At 48.6% G+C, this 25,680-nt stretch overlaps 1 protein-coding gene across 3 annotated transcripts in view; it reads left to right on the top strand.

Annotated features, from left to right (window-relative positions):
- LOC134928510 (gap junction gamma-1 protein-like) overlaps window positions 1–25,680 on the top strand; it is a 225,442-nt gene that overhangs the window by 35,193 nt on the left and 164,569 nt on the right. For 2 of the 3 annotated variants that reach the window (XM_063924341.1, XM_063924342.1), the window contains exon 2: window positions 7,184–7,275. The gene's annotated coding sequence lies outside the window, so the exon portion shown is untranslated. Of the gene's footprint in view, window positions 1–7,183; window positions 7,276–21,718; window positions 21,927–25,680 lie in introns of those variants that run through there. The other variant, XM_063924339.1, reaches the window with a different exon arrangement.

Below are 25,680 nucleotides of genomic sequence, written 5' to 3'. Positions count from 1 at the left end.
AAAAAAGGACTCCAAAACCTAAAATAAAATTGTCGGAGGAGAAGCGTAAACTTGCCAATATGCCATTTACCACACGGAGTGGCAAGGAACGGCTGAGGCCCTGGCCTATGTTCATGGCTAGTGGTTCAGCTTCACATGAGGATGGAAGCACTCAGCCTCTCGCTAGAAAAATGAAAAGACTCAAGCTGGCAAAAGCAGCACAGCAAAGAACTGTGCATTCTTCGAAATCCCAAATCCACAAGGAGAGTCCAATTGTGTCGGTTGCGATGCCAGACCTTCCCAACACTGGACGTGAAGAGCATGCGCCTTCCACCATTTGCACGCCCCCTGCAAGTGCTGGAAGGAGCACCCGCAGTCCAGTTCCTGATAGTCAGATTGAAGATGTCAGTGTTGAAGTACACCAGGATGAGGAGGATATGGGTGTTGCTGGCGCTGGGGAGGAAATTGACCAGGAGGATTCTGATGGTGAGGTGGTTTGTTTAAGTCAGGCACCCGGGGAGACACCTGTTGTCCGTGGGAGGAATATGGCCGTTGACATGCCAGGTGAAAATACCAAAAAAAATCAGCTCTTCGGTGTGGAGGTATTTCACCAGAAATGCGGACAACAGGTGTCAAGCCGTGTGTTCCCTTTGTCAAGCTGTAATAAGTAGGGGTAAGGACGTTAACCACCTCGGAACATCCTCCCTTATACGTCACCTGCAGCGCATTCATAATAAGTCAGTGACAAGTTCAAAAACTTTGGGTGACAGCGGAAGCAGTCCACTGACCAGTAAATCCCTTCCTCTTGTAACCAAGCTCACGCAAACCACCCCACCAACTCCCTCAGTGTCAATTTCCTCCTTCCCCAGGAATGCCAATAGTCCTGCAGGCCATGTCACTGGCAATTCTGACGAGTCCTCTCCTGCCTGGGATTCCTCCGATGCATCCTTGCGTGTAACGCCTACTGCTGCTGGCGCTGCTGTTGTTGCCGCTGGGAGTCGATGGTCATCCCAGAGGGGAAGTCGTAAGCCCACTTGTACTACTTCCAGTAAGCAATTGACTGTTCAACAGTCCTTTGCGAGGAAGATGAAATATCACAGCAGTCATCCTACTGCAAAGCGGATAACTGAGTCCTTGACAACTATGTTGGTGTTAGACGTGCGTCCGGTATCCGCCGTTAGTTCACAGGGAACTAGACAATTTATTGAGGCAGTGTGCCCCCGTTACCAAATACCATCTAGGTTCCACTTCTCTAGGCAGGCGATACCGAGAATGTACACGGACGTCAGAAAAAGACTCACCAGTGTCCTAAAAAATGCAGTTGTACCCAATGTCCACTTAACCACGGACATGTGGACAAGTGGAGCAGGGCAGGGTCAGGACTATATGACTGTGACAGCCCACTGGGTAGATGTATGGACTCCCGCCGCAAGAACAGCAGCGGCGGCACCAGTAGCAGCATCTCGCAAACGCCAACTCTTTCCTAGGCAGGCTACGCTTTGTATCACCGCTTTCCAGAATACGCACACAGCTGAAAACCTCTTACGGCAACTGAGGAAGATCATCGCGGAATGGCTTACCCCAATTGGACTCTCCTGTGGATTTGTGGCATCGGACAACGCCAGCAATATTGTGTGTGCATTAAATATGGGCAAATTCCAGCACGTCCCATGTTTTGCACATACCTTGAATTTGGTGGTGCAGAATTTTTTAAAAAACGACAGGGGCGTGCAAGAGATGCTGTCGGTGGCCAGAAAAATTGCGGGACACTTTCGGCGTACAGGCACCACGTACAGAAGACTGGAGCACCACCAAAAACTACTGAACCTGCCCTGCCATCATCTGAAGCAAGAAGTGGTAACGAGGTGGAATTCAACCCTCTATATGCTTCAGAGGTTGGAGGAGCAGCAAAAGGCCATTCAAGCCTATACAATTGAGCACGATATAGTAGGTGGAATGCACCTGTCTCAAGTGCAGTGGAGAATGATTTCAACGTTGTGCAAGGTTCTGATGCCCTTTGAACTTGCCACACGTGAAGTCAGTTCAGACACTGCCAGCCTGAGTCAGGTCATTCCCCTCATCAGGCTTTTGCAGAAGAAGCTGGAGGCATTGAAGAAGGAGCTAAAAGGGAGCGATTCCGCTAGGCATGTGGGACTTGTGGATGCAGCCCTTAATTCGCTTAACAAGGATTCACGGGTGGTCAATCTGTTGAAATCCGAGCACTACATTTTGGCCACCGTGCTCGATCCTAGATTTAAAGCCTACCTTGGATCTCTCTTTCCGGCAGACACAGGTCTGCTGGGGTTGAAAGACCTGCTGGTGACAAAATTGTCAAGTCAAGCGGAACGCGACCTGTCAACATCTCCTCCTTCACATTCTCCCACAACTGGGGGTGCGAGGAAAAGGCTCAGAATTCCGAGCCCACCCGCTGGCGGTGATGCAGGGCAGTCTGGAGCGACTGCTGATGCTGACATCTGGTCCGGACTGAAGGACCTGACAACGATTACGGACATGTCGTCTACTGTCACTGCATATGATTCTCTCAACATTGATAGAATGGTGGAGGATTATATGAGTGACCGCATCCAAGTAGGCACGTCACACAGTCCGTACTTATACTGGCAGGAAAAAGAGGCAATTTGGAGGCCCTTGCACAAACTGGCTTTATTCTACCTAAGTTGCCCTCCCACAAGTGTGTACTCCGAAAGAGTGTTTAGTGCCGCCGCTCACCTTGTCAGCAATCGGCGTACGAGGTTACATCCAGAAAATGTGGAGAAGATGATGTTCATTAAAATGAATTATAATCAATTCCTCCGCGGAGACATTGACCAGCAGCAATTGCCTCCACAAAGTACACAGGGAGCTGAGATGGTGGATTCCAGTGGGGACGAATTGATAATCTGTGAGGAGGGGGATGTACACGGTGATATATCGGAGGGTGAAGATGAGGTGGACATCTTGCCTCTGTAGAGCCAGTTTGTGCAAGGAGAGATTAATTGCTTCTTTTTTGGGGGGGGTCCAAACCAACCCGTCATATCAGTCACAGTCGTGTGGCAGACCCTGTCACTGAAATGATGGGTTGGTTAAAGTGTGCATGTCCTGTTTTGTTTATACAACATAAGGGTGGGTGGGAGGGCCCAAGGACAATTCCATCTTGCACCTCTTTTTTCTTTTCTTTTTCTTTGCATCATGTGCTGATTGGGGAGGGTTTTTTGGAAGGGACATCCTGCGTGACACTGCAGTGCCACTCCTAGATGGGCCCGGTGTTTGTGTCGGCCACTAGGGTCGCTAATCTTACTCACACAGCTACCTCATTGCGCCTCTTTTTTTCTTTGCGTCATGTGCTGTTTGGGGAGGGTTTTTTGGAAGGGACATCCTGCGTGACACTGCAGTGCCACTCCTAGATGGGCCCGGTGTTTGTGTCGGCCACTAGGGTCGCTAATCTTACTCACACAGCTACCTCATTGCGCCTCTTTTTTTCTTTGCGTCATGTGCTGTTTGGGGAGGGTTTTTTGGAAGGGCCATCCTGCGTGACACTGCAGTGCCACTCCTAGATGGGCCCGGTGTTTGTGTCGGCCACTAGGGTCGCTAATCTTACTCACACAGCTACCTCATTGCGCCTCTTTTTTTCTTTGCGTCATGTGCTGTTTGGGGAGGGTTTTTTGGAAGGGACATCCTGCGTGACACTGCAGTGCCACTCCTAGATGGGCCCGGTGTTTGTGTCGGCCACTAGGGTCGCTTATCTTACTCACACAGCGACCTCGGTGCAAATTTTAGGACTAAAAATAATATTGTGAGGTGTGAGGTATTCAGAATAGACTGAAAATGAGTGTAAATTATGGTTTTTGAGGTTAATAATACTTTGGGATCAAAATGACCCCCAAATTCTATGATTTAAGCTGTTTTTTAGTGTTTTTTGAAAAAAACACCCGAATCCAAAACACACCCGAATCCGACAAAAAAAATTCGGTGAGGTTTTACCAAAACGCGTTCGAACCCAAAACACGGCCGCGGAACCGAACCCAAAACCAAAACACAAAACCCGAAAAATTTCAGGCGCTCATCTCTAGCTATCAGTGGCAGCTTTGATGTCCCGCGGGCGGTAGAATGTGTTCTACCTTCTTCTCAGCATGTAGGACCTGGAGTAGTAATTTCTGCTAGTTACTCCTTTACTGCACAGATGGGGCAGGAGGGAGAACACTAAACTGTAGAAGGGGGCAATGGACTGAATGAAGTGGCCCTGGTACATGACTTCCAGGGTGGTAGGGGGTGTTTAATACCTAGGGGAGGGGTGGATAGTGGAGTGGGCTTAATATTCATCATTTTCTGGTGGGAGGGCAGCTTGCTTGACTGCAGATATTTCCAGTTCCTGGAAATAGATTTCTTAGCATTTAATGGGGTAAAACACTAGAGAGTTCCAAGAGGTACTGGGGACTTGGGGATCAGAGTTCAGGAGCAAGACCAATCCACCAATGAAAATATGAAACTGCATATTAGGTGTGTGGAGCTGGAGCAGGGACCAGCTGCTGGAAGGCTGATATCTTGGTTCTGGGCATAGTATAGACAAGCTGCAAGTGTCCACCGAAAGGGGAGATTCCCAGCTTTTGGAGTATACCCTCCGAAAAAACTCTATGTCAGACAGAACCAAAGATATTTGTCTGGCAAGAACAATTAACAGGCTCGGATGGCGACCACTGCTTTGAAGTCAGATATCTCCGGTTCCCCAGGGCCGATTTAAAAAAACCTGGTACCGCTGGAAAGAGGAGACCCTCAGCTATCAGCCTAGGGCCCATATACTCCTGGGGCCCTTGGGGAAGAGCCCATTGAGCCCATACAAAAAGACGGCCCTGAATGGGATGTCAATGACAGCCCCAAAAGAGTGAGCACCCCTCCCGCCTTCTGCCCACTTCTTAGTGAAGTGGGCAGAATGGGGAGATAAATACAGTGACACCGGTCCTGGCGGGGAGGGGGCCTATTGATGCAATTCTGCACTAATCACATCATTTTAGCCCCACCCCTATGCAAATACGCTGTAATCACATAAATTTCCCTGCGAGGGTATGGGGCCTAATGACACGTTTAGCCCAGCCCTATCCTCATAGCCACCCACTTGCTTCTTCTTTACGGGCATCGCCTGTAGAGAAATTCATTAAGATGGGTATGAGCATAATACTGTCTGCTCGCCCATACGATGGCTAGAGGATCATCGAGAGCTGTTGTGCCTTCTCTTGTGACTCACCACTGCCCGCTGACCAGATACAGCGATTACCCTACCCTTCCCAGTGTACTCGTTACTCCTTGTCTGTTGGTTCTAGTGCAATACTGTGTTTGTATTTATGCGGTGTACTTTATTGGTTTTTATGTTACTTCTATAGACCTTGTGGTACCTAACAATCAAAAGATAACAATAATAATAATAATAATAATAATAATAATAATAATAAGAACAGTAAAAGGGATAACCAGTGAAAGATCACACAATGTTCCCATAACACTGATTTTCTGTGTCAAAGTTGAATATGTTATTGTGAGACCAGAGCCCAATTCCCAAAGGGCTGCAGACAACATCCCCCCTGCCCCTTCCGGCCTCACATCTGATCATTCCGCGGATTGCCTCACATTGAGATCTCAAAATATCTTTTGTAATTTAAACACTGAGAACAAGAACTTTTCCATTTAAGCTGATAGTGATCTAGCAGATCCTTATCAATAGGCAATATTAAAGCGTAACAAAGGTGGTCATTCCGAGTTGATCGCTCGCTAGCAGTTTTTTGCAGCCGTGCAACCGCTATGCCGCCTCCCACTGAGAGTGTATTTTAGCTTAGCAGAAGTGCGAACAAAAGGATCGCAAAGTGGCGGTAATTTTTTTTGTGCAGTTTTAGAGTAGCTCAATACCTACTCAGCGCTTGCGATCTCTTCAGACTATTCAATTCCTGTTTTGACATCACGAACACGCCCTGCCTTCGCCCAGCCACGCCTGTGTTTTTCCTGGCACGCCTGCGTTTTTTCAAACACTCCCTGAAAACGGTCAGTTGACACCCAGAAACGCCCTCTTCCTGTCAATCACTCTGCGGCCAGCAGTGCGACTGAAAAGCATTGCTAGACCTTGTGTGAAACTACATTGTTCGTTGCAATAGTACAACGCGCGTGCGCATTGTGCCGCATACGCATGCGCAGAAGTGCCGTTTTTTTGCCTGATCGCTGCACAGTGAACGAATGCAGCTAGCAATCAACTCGGAATGACCCCCAATGTCCTGTAAAATACAAGCGATGTTAATGGGTGTCATTCCGACCCATTCGCACGCAGCAGTATTTTGCTGCGGTACGAACAGGTCGGAAATGCGAATGCACGGCGGATGCATTGCGCACGGGCGTCGTTGCCTGGCGGCGGTCGGCGCCGGGCAACGATGACGCCAGCGACAAATGTGATTGCAGCGGCGATCGCAAGAAGACGGACAGGCGGGAGGCATTCCGGGGTGGATACTCACCGTTTTCCAGGCGTGGTGAGTCCAACGCAGGCGTGTCGAGGCGTTTGGTGGGTGAATGTCTGACGTCAGGACCGGGACCTTCATCGCTGGATCCGTCGCACAGGGTAAGTAGCTGCAGGGCTAGTCTTGTTTTGCAGGAAACTTTCTTAGCCTAGCAGGGCTGCACAAGCGATCGCAGCCCTGCTATGCTAAAATACACTCCCCCATAGGCGGAGATTAGTTGATCGCACCAGCAGCAAAAAGTTGCTACGTGCGATCAACTCGGAATGAGGGCCATTATACACATAAACTACTGTATCTGTATAATGATGTCACCACTAGAGTATTATATGGAATAACATACCACTGCTGTAATCTTGTATTAGTATGCAATATGTCATCATATATAATAAGACCCGTACTGTATGTGTGTTATGATGGAGACATTGATATGGATAAAACACAATTGTTTGTCCAGGATTGTCACACAGTGTTTATTAATCTTGCCCCCTCGTCCGTCAGTGCTTGGCATTCAGTTTGCCACTTGTCCATCAGGTAACGGACATGGGCCGTTCTCACAGAGTCATTCTCTAAGCCGTACCCTGATACAATGCTCCTGTCTGTGGTACAATAAGGCTATTGAGGGCCGCCGTGATGTTCTCTGTGCTTGCTGGAGAGAGGATGCTGCTGCTCACTGAGAATAATAGTGAATTATGTTCTTTCTTTCTGTCCCACAGCTCCAGCCCGTACAGCACACAGGTCCGTTCCTCCCGGGGATGCTGTAAGGAGCCGGAATCCTGAAATCCCCCTATTTCTTCTTAGTGAGGAGGTAACGTACACCAGATGTTTCTGTCTCTTTTCTAGCACTATATATATATATATATATATATATATAATGTGTGTATATATACTGTATAGAAGTCGTAGGGCTGATTCTGAGAAATGCGGACGCATCCCATGGATTCCTGTAAGCTGCGTATGCACCATAGAAAGCAATCGAAGACTGTCCATACCATGCACCGTGCATGCGGAGGCGGTCGGAGATGGAATATGCATTCGGGTTGATCTATCTGTTGATGGACCACTCATTACAGGTAATGGGCATTTCTATGCGGCGACCATGAGATCGCACGTAACTGACCCATCTATGGGGGTAATTCTGAGTTGATCGCAGCAGGATTATTTTTAGCAGTTGGGCAAAACCATGTGCACTGCAGGTGAGGCAGATATAACATGTGCAGAGAGAGTTAGATTTGGGCGGGTTATTTTGTTTCTGTGCAGGGTAAATACTGGCTGCTTTATTTTTACACTGCAATTTAGATTGCAGATTGAACACACCACACCCAAATCTAACTCTCTCTGCACATGTTATATCTGCCTCCCCGGCAGTGCACATGGTTTTGCCCAACTGCTAAAAAAAATCCTGCTGCGATCAACTTGGAATTACCACCTAATGGGCCTAATTCAGACCTGATCGCAGCAGCAAATTTGTTAGCTAATAGGCAAAACCATGTGCACTGCAGGTGGGGCAGATGTAACATGTGCAGAGGGAGTTAGATTTGGGTGGGGTGTGTTCAAACTGAAATCTAAATTGCAGTGTAAAAATAAAGCAGCCAGTATTTACCCTGCACAGAAACAATATAACCCACCCAAATCTAACTCTCTCTGCACGTTACATCTGTCCCACCTGCAGTGCACATGGTTTTGCCCATTAGCTAACAAATTTGCTGCTGCGATCAGATCTGAATTAGGCCCTATGGGTGCATCGGCCGTGACAGAAGGATAATCAGAATTAGTTTAGGTAGTAAGCAGGCTGCCGCGGTCGTATGGAAGAGCGGCCGCCGGTACACCTGGCTCAGAATTATTAATGTTAGTATTCCTGCATCCTTCAGTGCAATTGGCTAATTTGCCAGGAGGTATTGAAAAGCTTTGAACTTTCATTTTGTTCTGTTTTGGATTTTGGCCATTATTAGTATATAATATTAAGGTGCACACATGTGTGAGGCTTTTTTAGTAAAAAGTGACTTTCAATAATTTAAATGATATATAAGTGAAATTTGCACTTTATTTCTGTAGGATAAAAATTCAGCGATGTATTGTTTTGTTATTATGCACCTATCAGTCTATGCATGGAGAGAGGTAAAGTACCAACTAACAAGCTCCTGTCATTTTTCAAATACAGCATGTTACATGGCGGTAAGGAGCTGATTGGTTGGTACTTTATCTCTTTATTTCCACTTTATCCCTCTCCAAAGCTTAGTATCTGAGATGTGCGGTGCGGTTCGGTTCTCCAGAAAACCGAATCCACATGAATTTTGTCGATCCAAACCGATCCGGACCAAAACTCAGTCCAGATCTCACAAGGAGGTCCGATCCAAACCGAATCCTGGTTTGGATGTTCCCGCAGTTCGGAATTTGGATTTTAAATCTGAATTTTGGTATTTGGATTGCAACAATTACATGATTTTAGCTGTTTTTATTTATTTTTTATCAATGATTGATTATTGTTTTTTCACCGAACCAAAAACCCGTACAAATACAAGAGGGTGGTTTTGCCAAAAACAAAACACGATGATGAATTAGAACCAAAACCAAAACACGGGAGTCCGTGCACATCTCTACATCTCCCCCTATGGGGGTAATTCTGAGTTGATCGCAGCAGCAAGTTTGTTAGCAAATGGGCAAAACCATGAGCACTGCAGGTGGGGCAGATATAACATGTGCAGAGAGAGTTAGATTTGGGTGGGTTATATTGTTTCTGTGCAGGGTAAATACTGGCTGCTTTATTTTTAAACTGCAATTTAGATTTCAGTTTGAATACACCCCACCCAAATCTAACTCTCTCTGCACATGTTATATCTGTCCCCCCTGCAATGCACATGGTTTTGCCCAACTGCTAACAAAGTTGCTGCTGCGATCAACTCAGAATTAGGCCCTATGGCCCTCATTCCGAGTTGTTCGCTCGCAAGCTGCTTTTAGCAGCTTTGCACACGCTAAGCCGCCGCCTACTGGGAGTGAATCTTAGCTTATCAAAATTGCGAACGAAAGATTAGCAGAATTGCAAATAGACATTTCTTAGCAGTTTCTGAGTAGCTCCAGACTTACTCGGCATCTGCGATCAGTTCAGTCAGTTTCGTTCCTGGTTTGACGTCACAAACACACCCAGCGTTCGCCCAGACACTCCTCCGTTTCTCCGGCCACTCCCGCGTTTTTCCCAGAAACGGCAGCGTTTTTTCACACACACCCATAAAACGGCCAGTATCCGCCCAGAAACACCCACTTCCTGTCAATCACATTACGATCACCAGAACGAAGAAAGAACCTCGTAATGCCGTGAGTAAAAAACCTAACTGCATAGCAAATTTACTTGGCGCAGTCGCACTGCGGACATAGCGCATGCGCATTAGCGACTAATCACTCCGTTGCGGGGAAAAAATAACGAGCGAACAACTCGGAATGACCCCCTATGTGTACTACCTACTTCACTCGTCCTTCTGCTGTCCATAAAAAGGTTTAGCTAGTGACTATTGGGGAGATGCACTATGCTTTGGATAGGGATTGAGTGGCAGATTTATTAAACCTGGTGAAGTGATAAAGTGGAAGCTGATTGGCCCCAGCCAATCAACTCCTAACTGCCATGTTACAGGCTGGGTATGAAAAATGACAATTAGGAGCTGACTGGCTGGTCCACTTTATCACTTCACCAGGCTTAATAAATCTGCCCCAAAGTACCAACCAACCAACTCCTAACTGCCATGTTACAGGCTGGGTATGAAAAATGACAATTAGGAGCTGATTGGCTGGTCCACTTTATCACTTCACCAGGCTTAATAAATCTGCCCCAAAGTACCAACCAACCAACTCCTAACTGCAATGTTTGAAAAATGACAGTAAGCAGCTGATTGGTTGGTACTTTATTTCTCTCCACTTTATCACTATCCAAGGCTTAGTACATAAATCCTGTACACTAATAGCAACATACTATAAGAATCAAAACAAGGGACAAAATATAACAAAATGTTTTCTTTTTGGAATGCATCAGATGTTGTTAATTGATATTAATTTTTAACTTGAATAAAATCGTTTTGGGTGTTCTAAAGCAATCATGTGACAGTCAAAATCCCAGTCAAGGGCAGAGCTAAACCGGGTGTGGCTGCTACAGTGATTCCCACCAGTGTCAGCCCACCCCCCCATCCCATACAGAAGCACCCATTCTGCTCTCGATAGAGGAGAACGGATGCTCTTCTTGTCCAGAAGCAGCCCGGAAGACTGTAGCGGCATATGTCGGCATCACCAGATCCATCCCGTAAATCTCAGTTTGAGTCCAGTGATGCACTCAGTGATTCTACCCCTGATCACAGTATACAGTATATATCATAGGTTCTCCATCTATAATTTGTACAGATTCTAAACAGTTCATGGAACGTATTAAAGGCGTGCATGTTTTTTCTTAGGTGAATACTGTGGTCAGCAAGTGGTTAATATATAGAGCAGAGTTTCCACATCAGTACCTTCATCTGTGAGGTCCACCCGAAAATAGATGTAACTTTAGTGTGGTTTCTGTGTGTTCCGATGAAGCCGCAGGAGCTGGTCCCGAGGACGGCGTCTCTTGCTGCATTCCAACGCGAGGAAACCACGAGCAAAGTAGACTGTTTGGCCTGCAAACGTGGCACAGCACAGACATCAATGGACTGATATCCTGGCTAGTTCCTCCATAGCTTTCATGTGTTGTGTACATGCCATAAGTTTTCATCCATAAACATGATTGTTACTCTTTCATGGCAGTGTATGATGCAGGTCATTTTTCATCACATTGGGATATGACGCAGGGGCGGAAATGAATGCAAGCGGACAATGATTTCAGGCTGCACAGGTGTCCGAGGTGGTTACGGCTCTGAGACGCAGATCCAAACTGCACAGCAGATCCATGCAGTGTTGATGGGCATCGGTGCCAGTTCTAGACCTTGTGGCGCCCAGGGCGAAAGTTTCCTTTGACGACGCCAATCATATATTAAGTGGGAAGTCCAGGTAGAGAGCATTTTGTCCCTCCTGCAATGGGACATGTTGGGAGGTATGCACAATATAATCTACATCCCCCACCTTCCACCGGGGCCCCCTGTCTTAAGTGCCCCGGTCACCCCCAAGGCTTAATTCAGCACCGGCCGTCAAGTATGGCCCCTGGCTGTGGCATTACCTCCCCCTGCTAGTGGAGCCCGTGCTGGTTCTAAAAATATGTGGTACCCCAATTGTTTTGCTCCCCATATTTTTAGAACCAGGATTGGTCCAAATGCTGGTTCTTAAAATACGGGGGAACCCACACATTTTTTCCCCATTTAATTTAATTAGAACTAGCAATAGCTCAAAGAGCTCTGGGCTGGTTATGCTTTTAGGGGAGCCCCACAATGATTGTTTTCTGTTTTTTAACCATTTCTGCACTTTTTCAAACAGAAGCCTGCACGGATCTCAACTTACACTTTTTTTCAACTCGCACCGAACTACATTTAGCCCTTAGTCTTCATTGGGTAGAGATGAGTGAAGCTGAGTTGTGATTTCGCATAACTTGAGATTTATGGAGAACAAGCCGCTTCGCGATACAATCAATGAATTCCGCATTTGCTCCACCTTTTGCACTCTACTTGCAAATTTTGCGTAAATGGATTGTCTTGTACTGTTATCACTGTTTTCTTGTTTCGCTTATTTGTTTATGTACTTTGTTAGACGCTGCGGAACTCTTGTGGCGCCATACAAAGTAAGGATAACAATAATAATAATAATAATAATAGATATATAGTCTTTGCATAGAGTTGAGATGCTGACAGCCAGTTCTCCTGCTGTTTAGGGGGGTTACAGGCAGTGCTGGGAAGCACTTAAGGCCAAACTCGCCTAGCTGAAACGCGCCAAGTTTTGTTGAACAACAAAATATTTTTTTCCGCACATTTCTGCGACTTAGGGAATCTATGATGCCAATTACTTGTGTGCTAGAGTCAGAGGGAAAGTAAACGTCAGTGTTAACCACCCCCCAGTACAGTTGTGTGTTTCCAGTGTGGAACCTGTGAATGAATCGGAGGAGCCTCCATGTTCCTTAGCTGCCTGTTCTCAGCCCTCGTCCACCTCTGACGTGATACAAAATCATTTACATCTTGTGGGGAAGTCAGATTTACTGAGTCTTTCAAATAAAGAATAGAGACAAATAGGAAGTATTGTGGCATTCTTTTGAGCTATATTAAACCTCCCTCTATATTTAGGATCTACAGAAACACAGGGAGCGGAGAGACAGGATAATTAATAATTTCAGAACCATACCAGACCTCTGTAACTAAGGACAACAAAGTCTTCTGTCTATAGCAACGCCTTGCGATTCCCGAGCGTAATACACTGGGCTGGCAAATGACTAGCTAAACTGCAGAGAATGCTGGATTTTACTAACCTGAAATGCTCCCTCGTAACTCCAGCTGATGAGATTTACTACCGTCCTGCCTAGCTCTGTACCTCAGACACATGGCATTTTATAGCAGGAAAGACAGTAACGGTCCCTCTGCTGGGCGCAGTGTCTTTCCTCCCAGAACAAAAGAGATGCTGCGCAATTCACGCAAAACTAATATCACTGAAATGGTGTGTCACCAGCATGCATTAATATACACACGCAGTGACAGGGGATCCGAAAGGAGCCCATCCCTGTGATGTGTAAGAAGTGACATAATTGATAATGCGATCATGTCACTTCTATAGAGGGACCCCACAGCACAACTGCGCACGCATGCTCAGCGGCCATTACTAGGGAGGTTTCCTGCAGTAAGTAACCCATAAACTACATCTTCTGATGGCGTTAGTTGCTTGGTAAATCCAACAGCCTAGCAGCCCACATAGAAATATAGGGGCTACATATGTGGAGGGACCATCCATGGTACCTCCAGGGGGATGTAGTCAGGATACCGGCACGCACCATCCTGATGGTCACAACCTCGACTCTATAATCCCGGTGGACTAAATTCAGACGCATCCTGATGGTATTAGGGTAAGGGTTAGGCTACGGGTGTGTGGGGGGGGGGGCTGTTACTAGGGTTAGGCAGCTGTGGTGGGGGAGGTTATGGTTAGGCTGCTATGGTGGGGGTGGTTATGGTTAGGCTGCGAGGTGGGGGGGCTGTTAGGGTTAGGCTGCGAGGTGGGGGGCTGTTAGGGTTAGGCAGCTGTGGTGGGGGAGGTTATGGTTAGGCTGCGAGGTGGGGGGGCTGTTAGGGTTAGGCTGCGAGGTGGGGGGCTGTTAGGGTTAGGCAGCTGTGGTGGGGTGGTTATGGTTAGGCTGAGAGGTGGGGGGGGGCTGTTAGGGTAAGGCTGCTATGGTGGGGGAGGTTATGGTTAGGCTGCGAGGTGGGAAGGATGTTAGGGTTAGGCTGCGAGGTGGGGGGGCTGTTAGGGTTAGGCAGCTGTGGTGGGGTGGTTATGGTTAGGCTGAGAGGTGGGGGGGGGCTGTTAGGGTAAGGCTGCTATGGTGGGGGAGGTTATGGTTAGGCTGCGAGGTGGGGGGGATGTTAGGGTTAGGCTGCGAGGTGGGGGGGCTGTTAGGGTTAGACTGCGAGGTGGGGGAGGTTATGGTTAGACTGCTGTGGTGGGGGAGGTTAGGGTTAGGCTGCGAGGTGGGGGGGCTGTTAGGGTTAGACTGCGAGGTGGGGGAGGTTATGGTTAGGCTGCTGTGGTGGGGGAGGTTAGGGTTAGGCTGCGAGGTGGGGGGGCTGTTAGGGTTAGACTGCGAGGTGGGGGAGGTTATGGTTAGACTGCGAGGTGGGGGGGCTGTTAGGGTCAGGCTGCTGTGGTGGGGGATGTTAGGGTTAGGCTGCGAGGTGGGGGGGCTGTTAGGGTTAGGCTGCGAGGTGGGGGGGCTGTTAGGGTTAGGCTGCTGTGGTGGGGGAGGTTATGGTTAAGCTGCGAGGTTGGGGGGCTGTTAGGGTTAGGCTGCGAGGTGGGGGGGATGTTAGGGTTAGACTGCGAGGTGGGGGGGCTGTTAGGGTTAGGCTGCGAGGTGGGGGGGATGTTAGGGTTAGGTTGCGAGGTGGGGGAGGTTATGGTTAGGCTGAGAGGTGGGGGGGCTGTTAGGGTTAGGCTGCGAGGTGGGGGGGGGGCTGTTAGGGTAAGGCTGCTATGGTGGGGGAGGTTATGGTTAGGCTGCGAGGTGGGAAGGATGTTAGGGTTAGGCTGCGAGGTGGGGGGGCTGTTAGGGTTAGGCAGCTGTGGTGGGGTGGTTATGGTTAGGCTGAGAGGTGGGGGGGGGCTGTTAGGGTAAGGCTGCTATGGTGGGGGAGGTTATGGTTAGGCTGCGAGGTGGGGGGGATGTTAGGGTTAGGCTGCGAGGTGGGGGGGGGCTGTTAGGGTTAGACTGCGAGGTGGGGGAGGTTATGGTTAGACTGCTGTGGTGGGGGAGGTTAGGGTTAGGCTGCGAGGTGGGGGGGCTGTTAGGGTTAGACTGCGAGGTGGGGGAGGTTATGGTTAGGCTGCTGTGGTGGGGGAGGTTAGGGTTAGGCTGCGAGGTGGGGGGGCTGTTAGGGTTAGACTGCGAGGTGGGGGAGGTTATGGTTAGGCTGCGAGGTGGGGGGGCTGTTAGGGTTAGGCTGCGAGGTGGGGGGGCTGTTAGGGTTAGGCTGCTGTGGTGGGGGAGGTTATGGTTAGGCTGCGAGGTTGGGGGGCTGTTAGGGTTAGGCTGCGAGGTGGGGGGGATGTTAGGGTTAGACTGCGAGGTGGGGGGGCTGTTAGGGTTAGGCTGCGAGGTGGGGGGGATGTTAGGGTTAGGTTGCGAGGTGGGGGAGGTTATGGTTAGGCTGAGAGGTGGGGGGGCTGTTAGGGTTAGGCTGCGAGGTGGGGGGGATGTTAGGGTTAGGCTGCGAGGTGGGGGGGCTGTTAGGGTCAGGCTGCTGTGGTGGGGGAGGTTATGGTTAGGCTGCGAGGTGGGGGGGCTGTTAGGGTTAGGCTGCTGTGGTGGGTGAGGTTATGGTTAGGCTGCGAGGTGGGGGGGCTGTTAGGGTTAGGCTGCTGTGGTGGGTGAGGTTATGGTTAGGCTGCGAGGTGGGGGGGGCTGTTAGGGTTAGACTGCGAGGTGGGGGGGATGTTAGGGTTAGACTGCGAGGTGGGGGGGCTATTAGGGTTAGGCTGCGAGGTGGGGGGGATGTTAGGGTTAGACTGCGAGGTGGGGGAGGTTATGGTTAGGCTGCGAGGTGGGGGGGCTGTTAGGGTTAGGCTGCGAGGTGGGGGGATGTTAGGGTTAGACTGCGAGGTGGGGGGGCTGTTAGGGTTAGGCTGCAAGGTGGGGGGGCTGTTAGGGTTAGGCTGCTGTGGTGGGGGAGGTTAGGGTTAGGCTGCAAGGTGGGGGGGCTGTTAGGGTTAGGCTGCTGTGGTGGGGGAGGTTATGGTTAGGCTGCGAGGTGGGGGGGCTGTTAGGGTTAGGCTGCGAGGTGGGGGGGATGTTAGGGTTAGACTGCGAGGTGGGGGGGCTGTTAGGGTCAGGCTGCGAGGTTGGGGCTGTTAGGGTTAAGCTGCGAGGTTGGGGGAGGTTATGGTTAGGCTGCGAGGTGGGGGGCTGTTAAGGTCGACATGAAAAAGGTAGACAGTACAAAATGTCATCAGGGTCAAAAGGTCAACATGAAAATGGTCAACACAAAAAATGTAGACACCATGTTTTTTTCATTATTGTGGTTTGTGTGGATAGTTTTGTCATCTGGTACTCCCAGTTGTAGAAAGGCGTCCCCTCGTGGTGCTCGCTGCGCTCACCACATGGTTTACAACCAACTCTGTGCGGACATGGATAGAAAAGGTATGAAATAGTCCAAAAACATATAAAATGAAAAACAAAACAAAACCTGTCTACCTTTTTATGTCGACCGTTTGACCCTGTCGACTTAATGTCTGTATAACACAGTGATTTTCAACCTTATTCAATTCGCGGCACACCAAACATGATTTGAAAATTGCCAGGGCACACCATCAGTACCGCGCAAAAAAAACCCCAAAAAACAAACACACACACAGGGATATAAAACAAAGAGATATTGGCCCCTAAGGGGGAAAAACACAAATGCACTGGCCCTCACAGTAATTCCACACATTGCCCCCCATAGTAATGCCACCACACATTGCCCCCCATAGTAATGCCACCACACATTGCCCACATAGTAATGCCACCACACATTGCCCCCATAGTAATGCCACCACACATTGCCCCCGTAGTAATGCTACCACACATTGCCCCCATAGTAATGCCACCACACATTGCCCACATAGTAATGCCACCACACATTGCCCCCATAGTAATGCCACCACACATTGCCCCCATAGTAATGCTACCACACATTGCCCCATAGTAATGCTACCACACATTGCCCCCATAGGAATGCCACCACACATTGCCCCCATAGGAATGCCACCACACATTGCCCCCATAGGAATGCCACCACACATTGCCCCCATAGGAATGCCACCACACATTGCCCCCACACATTGCCCCCCATAGGAATGCCACCACACATTGCCCCCATAGTAATGCCACCACACATTGCCCCCCATAGGAATGCCACCACACATTGCCCCCCATTGGAATGCCACCACACATTGCCCCCATAGGAATGCCACCACACATTGCCCCCATAGGAATGCCACACTAACCTGTGACTGTTAAATCTTTCACCGTCAGTGGTGGGAGCAGTGAGGAGTGCCGAGAATGAATGGAGGAAGCAGCACAGATCAGCAGTGGGCGGGCACTCCAGGCGGGAACGCGATGTGGTGTTTGCGTGACCGTGACCTGTGAGTCACGGCTCATCAGCATAGCTCACTGGCTGGGCTGCAGAAGTGCCCAGCGCTGGCCGATCTTCTTAATCATGACTGCGGCAGTCAGGCAGCGGCATCTCTGGCGGCTGTGCGGCACACTTGAGAACCGCTGGCGGCACACTAGTGTGCCGCGGCACAGCGGTTGGGAATCACTGGTATAACATATGGTATCTATCTATTGACTGTCTATCTAGATACTGTCTATCTATCAACCGGATGGATACCCCTAAGGACATAGGGGGTCATTCCGAGTTGATCGCTCGCTAGCTACTTTTAGCAGCCGTGCAAACGCATAGTCGCCGCCCACGGGGAAGTGTATTTTCGCTTTGCAAGTGTGCTCTCCAAGTATCGGCAGTAGGAGCCAGGGGAAGGCCCCTCTCTCTCTGTAAGAGCCCGGGACACCAGTCCCCGCAGTCCCCCCCTAATGGCTGCCCTGGAGCCATGGGAAGGAGTGGGGCTTTGGGAACAAAAGTCATCTTTGAATATAACTAATGAATGGGCTTGTTATTAAAAAACATACAGAACCTGGCATTTCCACATTTGTGCAATGGGTCAATTGGTGATAATGAATAGTCCTCAAAGACTCTATATTCCGAGATACGCTATACTTAGGAGACACAAGTGGTCATTCCGAGTTGTTCGCTAGCAGCATTCGTTCGCTGTGCAGCAATGAGGCAAAAAACTGCACTTCTGCGCATGCGTATACGGCGCAATGCGCATGTGCGGCGTACTTTTACAACGAATGATGTAGTTTTACACAAGGTCTAGCAAAGCTTTTTAGTCGCACTGGCAGCCGCAGAGTGATTGACAGGAAGAGGACGTTTCTGGGAGTCAACTGACCGTTTTCAGGGAGTGTTTGGAAAAACGCAGGCATGGCTGGGTGAACGCTGGGCGGGTGTGTGACGTCAAATCCGGAACTGAACAATCTGAAGTGATCGCAAGCGCTGAGTAGGTCTGAAGCTACTCTGAAACTGCACAAAATTATTTTTTCTTTCGTTCGCACTTCTGCTAAGCTAAAATACACTCCCAGTGGGCGGCGGCATAGCGTTTGCACGGCTGCTAAAAACTGCTAGCGAGCGATCAACTCGGAAATGACCACCACAGGCTTTCCCCAATGAGCACTGCATTGTCTATGTCAGAAATGACCAATTATAACTTAAGTTTATGATTATGAGTTGGGAGCAAACAGTGGGGGTCATTCCAAATTGATCGCTAGCTGCCATTGTTCGCAGCACAGCGATCAGGCTAAAAATCGGCATTTCTGCGCATGCGTACGGGCCGCAGTGCGCACGCGCGACGTACTTTCACAAAAAACTATGCAGTTTCACACAAGGTCGAGCGACTCTTTTCCGTCGCTCTGTTGACCGGTGAATGATTGACATGAATGGGGTGTTTCTGGGAGGTAACTGACTGTTTTCCGGGAGTGTGCTAAAAACGCAGGCGTGTCAGGTGAAAACGCAGGCGTGCCGGGGGAAACGGGGTAGTGGCTGGCCGAACGCAGGGCGTGTTTGTGACGTCAAAGCAGGAACTAAACAGACTGAAGTGATCGCAAGGAAGGAGTACAGTAGGTCTGCAGCTACTCAGAAACTGCTTGAAAAAATTTCATCACTGTTCTGCTAATCTTTCGTTCGCAATTCTGCTAAGCTAAGATACACTCCCAGAGGGCGGCGGCATAGCGTGTGCACTGCTGCTAAAAGCAGCAAGCGAGCGATCAACTCGGAATGAGGGCCATTGTGCCTGGACAAACCATGTTGCAATATAAGGGGGTGCACATACATTTATTTGTAAAATCGAAAAATGTAAATACCGGCTGCTTTCACATGTAACCCCAAATATTATTTTTACACTGCAGTTCAAGTCATAATTGCCAACTCTCCCTGATTGTCGGGGAGACTCCCTGAATAGCAGCAATCTCCCTAACTCCCTGAATAGTTTAGGAAATCCATGAATAGTTTAGGAATCCCCCTATATTGCACCTTACTCGCATTACGTAGCTGTATTCTTATTTCTTAATGAAAAAAAGGAAATCAGACATATATACATTCAAATAAGATCATCAGCGCCATTTCCCAGCATTGGTTACACTTACAAGGCACAATGATCCCCATGGCTACATGCAGTTTCAAATAAGGTTTCTCATGGCCACTTGAGAGTATATACTGTATATGTGCCAAACTATAAGTTTTTAGGGGCTCACTTACTTTAAGATGTAAGTCAATTTTATGACACGCTTCTCAGATGTAGCAGTTCACGCCCACTTTAATGTCACGCTCATAGGTGGTGTTTTCATTGTCTCCCTGAAATGCTATTTCAAAAGTAGGCAGGTATGGTTTAGATTTGAGTTTGGACACGCCCCTCCCAAATCTACATCTCTCTGCACATGTTACATCTATCCTCCCCCCTGCAGTGCAACATGAATTTGCCAAAGGTGCAAAGTTACTTACTCCTGTCTTTACTTTACTCCATACTTGCCTACTGCAGAAGACTCCGATTTTTCGGGCAGTCCCTACACCCACGGAAGAGTGGGCAGATCTCTTTCATCCCGTCCGCTTCCTAGTGAAGCGTGCAGGTTGAGGAGATCATACAGGGAATTGCGGTGTTGTATGGAGGGGCGGGGCTAAATATGTCGATTTGCATAATTTAGCTCCACCCTTTCCGGCAGCCATGCTGTGCAACCTGGCCCTGCCCACCGCAGTGGCAAGCAGCGTCTAATCCTTTAAATGTAGGCAAGTATGCTTTGCTCCCAACTTATTTGTGCACATTTTTTTTTTCTCTTCTGGGCCCCATACACTTCTGCGACACGTCCGTCTGACATGTCGCAGGCGATCACCCCCCCAGCAGCCTCCTGGGGGGCAGGATCGCCCAAGATAGATCCCAGCCATGCCTGCGGGGTCGGACGTGATTGAATGTGCTGCACATTCAATCTGGAGGATCCCATCCGATGCTCACCGGAATGCGCATCGGATTGGAATCCCCTCCAAACTGTCCGATTTCATCCGATTTATATCGGACTGAATGCCCGAAATCGGATGAAATCGGGCATTATCATCCTAGTGTATGGGGCCCTTTACATAAGTACAACTGGCAATAATCCTGATGTCTAGCATCATTAACCAGGGTGTTTCAACTCCAGTCCTCAAGGACCCTGTCTTATGGGTTAATGTATTTGACAGGGTCAGCAAATATGTCACCTGCTGTATCTAAGGAATATCTAGAAAACATGACCTGCAGCAAAGGTCATAGCAGAGAGGTAGATCTCATGTTTAGTTAATCTAATCTCATTCTCAGCCCCAAGTCTTATCTCTTTGATGTTGCAAATCTATAAGGTCTACCAAGAATGGGATCTGGAGACACCCTAACCCCCTTCCCCCTCCCCATCTCTACAGTGTCGGACTGGGGCATGTAGGGCCCACTGGGGGTATGCAGTGGTAGGGGTGTGTTTAGGGGTGTGGCCAGTCTCTAGAAGGAGTGTGCCCAGATGCCACATTGGTTTGCCTAACAATTTTGCATGGGTTGGGGCCCTTGAAAAATATATACTGTAAATACTGTAGTGCATGCACGATAATGTACTAGATTAATAGCAGCACAGTCTGGAACCTGATCCCTAGAGGAGGGAGTGGGTCACCAGCAGACCTTAGGGCCCACCGGTGGTTTCCCCTGTACCCCTGTGGGCCAGTCCAACCCTGTCCCCCTATAATTCACTGGTGATAATAAATCATGCAAACCGCAGGATAGAGGAGGAAAAAAAAGCACTTGGTAGGTACAACCCAGCGTTGTAATATCACCAGTATGTAGCCAATAAGTGGCGAGATGTACCACATGGCGGATGCAATGCTAAGTACATCCTGCCCATAGTGTGATGCGTTTTTGCTGTCAACAGGCCCCTTGATAAATAGGCCGATATATTTAATTTTACCTCAGCTGAGCCAGCAAAATGGCATCTCCTACCTGTATTAGTAATTGCTAATATAGACAGATGTTCTATATCTAAAATATCACACAGACATTTTTTTTATAGAACACTTATTTAAAAGGGGGGGAAAAGACGGGTAAATGAAAGCCCTCCTTAAATGAGGTCATTGTCCCCTTTTGACCTGTAGTTTTTGCTTGAGTCATTTGTTCAAAACTAAGAAAGTGTCAGAAAGCGAGATAAATGCTTGAGGTTTAATACATGAAGTTATCCGTGTAAACTGCATCGTGGCAGCTTAAGCCGCCTCTGTCCTGTGCCAGGAGATCCATGGTCTTAATGGAATTTTGTGCTGGCACCGTAATGCGCTTTTCCCCCTCACAAAGGTTAAATATCTGCTAACTACACATCTTTATATTCACGCTGGTCTCACTTATATCACCACAGCAGTTATTAAACCATCCCCGAGACGTCGTTCTTTGCAGAGGAGTCTTGTGCCTATTCTGAAGAAGATCTGATTCAGCAATGGGAAGGGTAGAGCTAATGACTCAGACTTCCCAGTCTCTCGCCCTACAAGGGGAGCCCTTGCACACAAAAAAGTTTTCAGCATTCTTAGAGGGAACTGGGAAGAAACTCATAGTACAGTCATTGTTGGAGTTTGTGATGGATTTTGCTCCGCGTGCTGAAGATTGATGCATCCAGGCATAACAAGTGATTCCCGACACAGATCGCCTGGAGTAAGGACCATGGCTGGGTATTTCTGAGTATGTAACCTTATTATCCTATAATCATGGGTAGAAGTATAGTAAGAAAATAATCTGCATTAATAGAATCATTACACAAGCTGTGCTTTAAAGACGTATTCATTCCTTTTTCCCATAGGAGTCGTCTTTCTCCTGCAAATAACCTAAAAATAGACCTTAACACACTGCTATCCCCCCCATGGATAAATTAGGTATGGCAGATTGTGGGGGCAGATTTACTAAAGCTTCTAAAACAGACATGCGGTGGGGTTACACTTGCAACCAAATTAGAATCTATTATTTTCTAGAATGCCATAGAGAAATGATAGGTAGAATCTGATCGGTTGCTATTGGCAACATCTTCACTTGTCTGATTTAGTAGCATTGGTAAATCAGCCTCTGAGGGGGAGGTTTAATCAGAACTTGGAGAGAGATAAAGGGACAACCAATCAGCTTCTAAGTCTAACTGCCGTTTTCAAACCCAGCCTGTAACATGGCAGTGAGGTTCTCACTGGCTGGTACTTTCTCTCTCCACTTGATCTCTGTCCAAGCTTTGATACATCTCCCCCTGTCTCTTTCAGTCTACATCTGAGGATAGGCCCTTTTTTTTTTTTTTGTGGAAGTTTCATTTTCCTCACAACATAGTTTATCAAATAAGCAGTTGTCCTGCTTCTAAAGGAATGTGTAGATGCAGAGTTGCGGTATACAGCAGTGACGGAGAGCCTAGAGTGCTGGAGCAGTTGAGGAACCCCTGGGGCAGAAGGAGTCCAGCTTTGTAGTTATTTTAGGTTTGTAAGAATGAGATGCTCTGCAGAATATATCAATATGTAACTGATGCGGGTTAGCTAAACAGGGCAGTGTTCTGCAGATGGGATGTGGTTAAGATGGAATACCGACGCCGGAATACTGACACCCGTTAGAACGCCGACGCCGGAATCCTGACAGCTGGAATCCTGACCATAAGTATAGCGGGCCGGTTAGGGATAGGGCTGGGGGGGGGGGGGGGGGGGGGGTTAGGTTTAGGCACCACCTAGGGGGGGGGGGGGGGGGTTAGGATTAGGCTGCTGGACGACAGGGGTGGTGGCGGTGGTGGGGTGTTAGGGTTAGACACCACCAGGGGGGAGGTTAGGGTTAGGCACTACGGGGGGAGGGATAGGGTTACACTGCGGGCAATGGGTGTTAAGTTTAGGCACCGGCAGGGAGAGGTTAGGGGTAGGCACCAAGGGGGAGATTAAGTTTAGGCTGTGGAAATGGAGGTTTAAGGTTAGGGGGTTATGCAATATTGATGTCGGACACAGTGGAGCACTTTTTTGCCAGTGCACTGTGTGTACACAGCAATTGATTAGCGATTTCGGAGGCACAGTGGATTTATTTGCAATTTGAGTGACAGGTAGTGAGGGTCTGGGGGAAGTAACGGGGGGGGGGGGGGGGGGTGTTGTATGGAAAAATATAGGCGTGACGGGACAGTTTTCTGGGCGTTCCCTAATCAGCCACTGCAAAATCCTACACAGCAAGAGGGGCCTCTGCGCCTTAGGTGAGATGCTCATTCTGAGACAGCATGCGGTTGCTTAGAGATCCGATGGCGAGACCGATGTTCCCACGGCGGATGTGAGACAACGGCAATGAGCGTCTCTGTTCACAAGACGGAGGCTGAGTCAGATCTGTATTTCCCGCGTTTCGGGACGGCGACAATGTGATTGCACATAAGTGTCCTGACTTGTGGGAGTGTCGCAGGAGTGTCGTGGGCGTGTATCAAAGTCTCTGCGCAATTCTGAGTCGTCTGCTTCTCACGGAGCCAGTACTAATGATTATCGTTGTGGCGGTCACTGTAAAATCAGTGGGCGGCGCTGCTTCCCGCTTGCAGGCGCATGGATGCTCGCATTAGCTGAGCAGAATCTCGCATTGGCATGCGGTGGTAAATCTGCAGCTACGGACACTACTTTGCGTGTGGCTCGGAACCTGCCCCAGGGCGACACGCTGGACATTTCCACTGAGTCATTGTAAAAATAACTGAACAGATTTTTCAGGAAAATTATGTAGAAACATTGCAGTACTTGGGAGTCATAGAAATGAATCTGTTTAACCCTTTAAAGTACTTAGCAGCAATCTTGTGGAGCCATAGGTCCCTCTGTTATGTGGACAGATTTATATCATATATAGACTATATACATGCAAGTGAAACAGACTCAGATAGTAATGGTCCCGTGTATCCATCTCTACAGGGGTTCAGTGTGATTTACTGGTGGCCGGGGTGCTTAAACGGGGATTCGGTCTGAAGGTCGACACTGTCTAGGTCGACAATGTTTAGGTCGACCACTATTGTTCGACAGTCACTATGTCAACATGGTTCCTATGTTGACATGGTTTCTAGGTCGACAGGTCAAAAGGTTGACATAAGTTTTTCAATTTTTTTTTCTTTTTTTGAACTTTTCCATACTTAACGATCCACGTGGACTACGATTGGAACGGTAATCTGCCCGAACCTTGCCCGAAGCATGGCGAGCGAAGCGAGCCATGCAAGGGGACACGGTGCACTAACTGGGGTTCCCGGTCACTCTACGAAGAAAACAACACCAAAAAAACATAAAAAACTCCTGTCGACCTTTTGACCTGTCAACCTAGAACCCCTGTCGACTTTCCAACCCTGTCGACCTAGTGCCTGTCGACCTGTCGATGCAATGATCCACACCCGCTTAAACGTCTACCCTTCACAGGGCCGTGCAGCACCTGTACAGTAATACCGCTTTCACATCGCAATGCCGGGCCAACCCAGCATTGGACCATTTCAGACTGGCTTCCCGACCCAGCAATATGCCGGCTAAGGTTGCCATCGGGGGCAGGTACGGAGCCGGCACGGAGGCGGGTGCGGAAGCAGCACTGGTAGATGACCTCATCTCCACCCCGCCTCAGCCGTGAACTGGTCCCGGGTAACCTCGACCCGGCAACCCATTCACACTGCACTTGACCCAGTAATAACCCAGGAATATCCCTTCTTTATTCCCGGGTTGAATTTCCGGATCAGGCGACCTGGGAATTCGTCAGTGACCCGTTTCACTGCGCACAGCGACCCCGCGTCGACACGGAAATATACAGTTTATTTGTGTGGTGTGAATGGGGTATAACTGTACAGTAACTCATCAAGAACTTACAGCGACACTTGCAGGCAAGGGGCGAGCAGTGTATCGCCCCGCCCCGCCCCATAGCTAATCATTGCAATACCCAGTCTGGAGAAAATCCTTTTTTTATAGTTTAAAAAAAAATATTGTAAAAATTTTCTGACGTATAAAAATGCTTTAGTCAATGGATAAAGCATTTCTCTACGGTTGTGGTTTGTTCTTGCCACCCTGATACCCATTCCTTGTTACAGGCTATTATTGGCATTTAATGTTGGTATGGGGTCACTGCTACAGTATCTCTGGTGCTACCTTCTTAATGAATATGACATCACTGGCGAAAACAGCCATTTTCACCCTTCGTTAAATAGACCCATAAGTCCATTGTTATCATTCTTCTTCTTCTTTACTTATATGACGCCACAAGGGTTCTGCAGAGCCTAACAAAGGACACGATTCAGACCTGATCGCAGCAGCAAAATTGTTCTTTAATGAGCAAAACCATGGGCCTAATTCAGACCTGATCGCTGCTGTTCATTTTCACACAGCAGCCGATCAGGTCTGAACTGCACATGCTCCGGCGCCGCAGTGCGCCGGCGCATGCCAGACAGCCAATGACCATCTCAGCCCAGCGATCGCCTCTGCTTGGGTGTCCCCCCACG

This window comes from Pseudophryne corroboree, chromosome 5 (assembly GCF_028390025.1).
Source record: "Pseudophryne corroboree isolate aPseCor3 chromosome 5, aPseCor3.hap2, whole genome shotgun sequence".
Taxonomy (NCBI): Eukaryota; Metazoa; Chordata; class Amphibia; order Anura; family Myobatrachidae; genus Pseudophryne; species Pseudophryne corroboree.
This window is presented reverse-complemented; position numbering and strand designations above follow the sequence as displayed.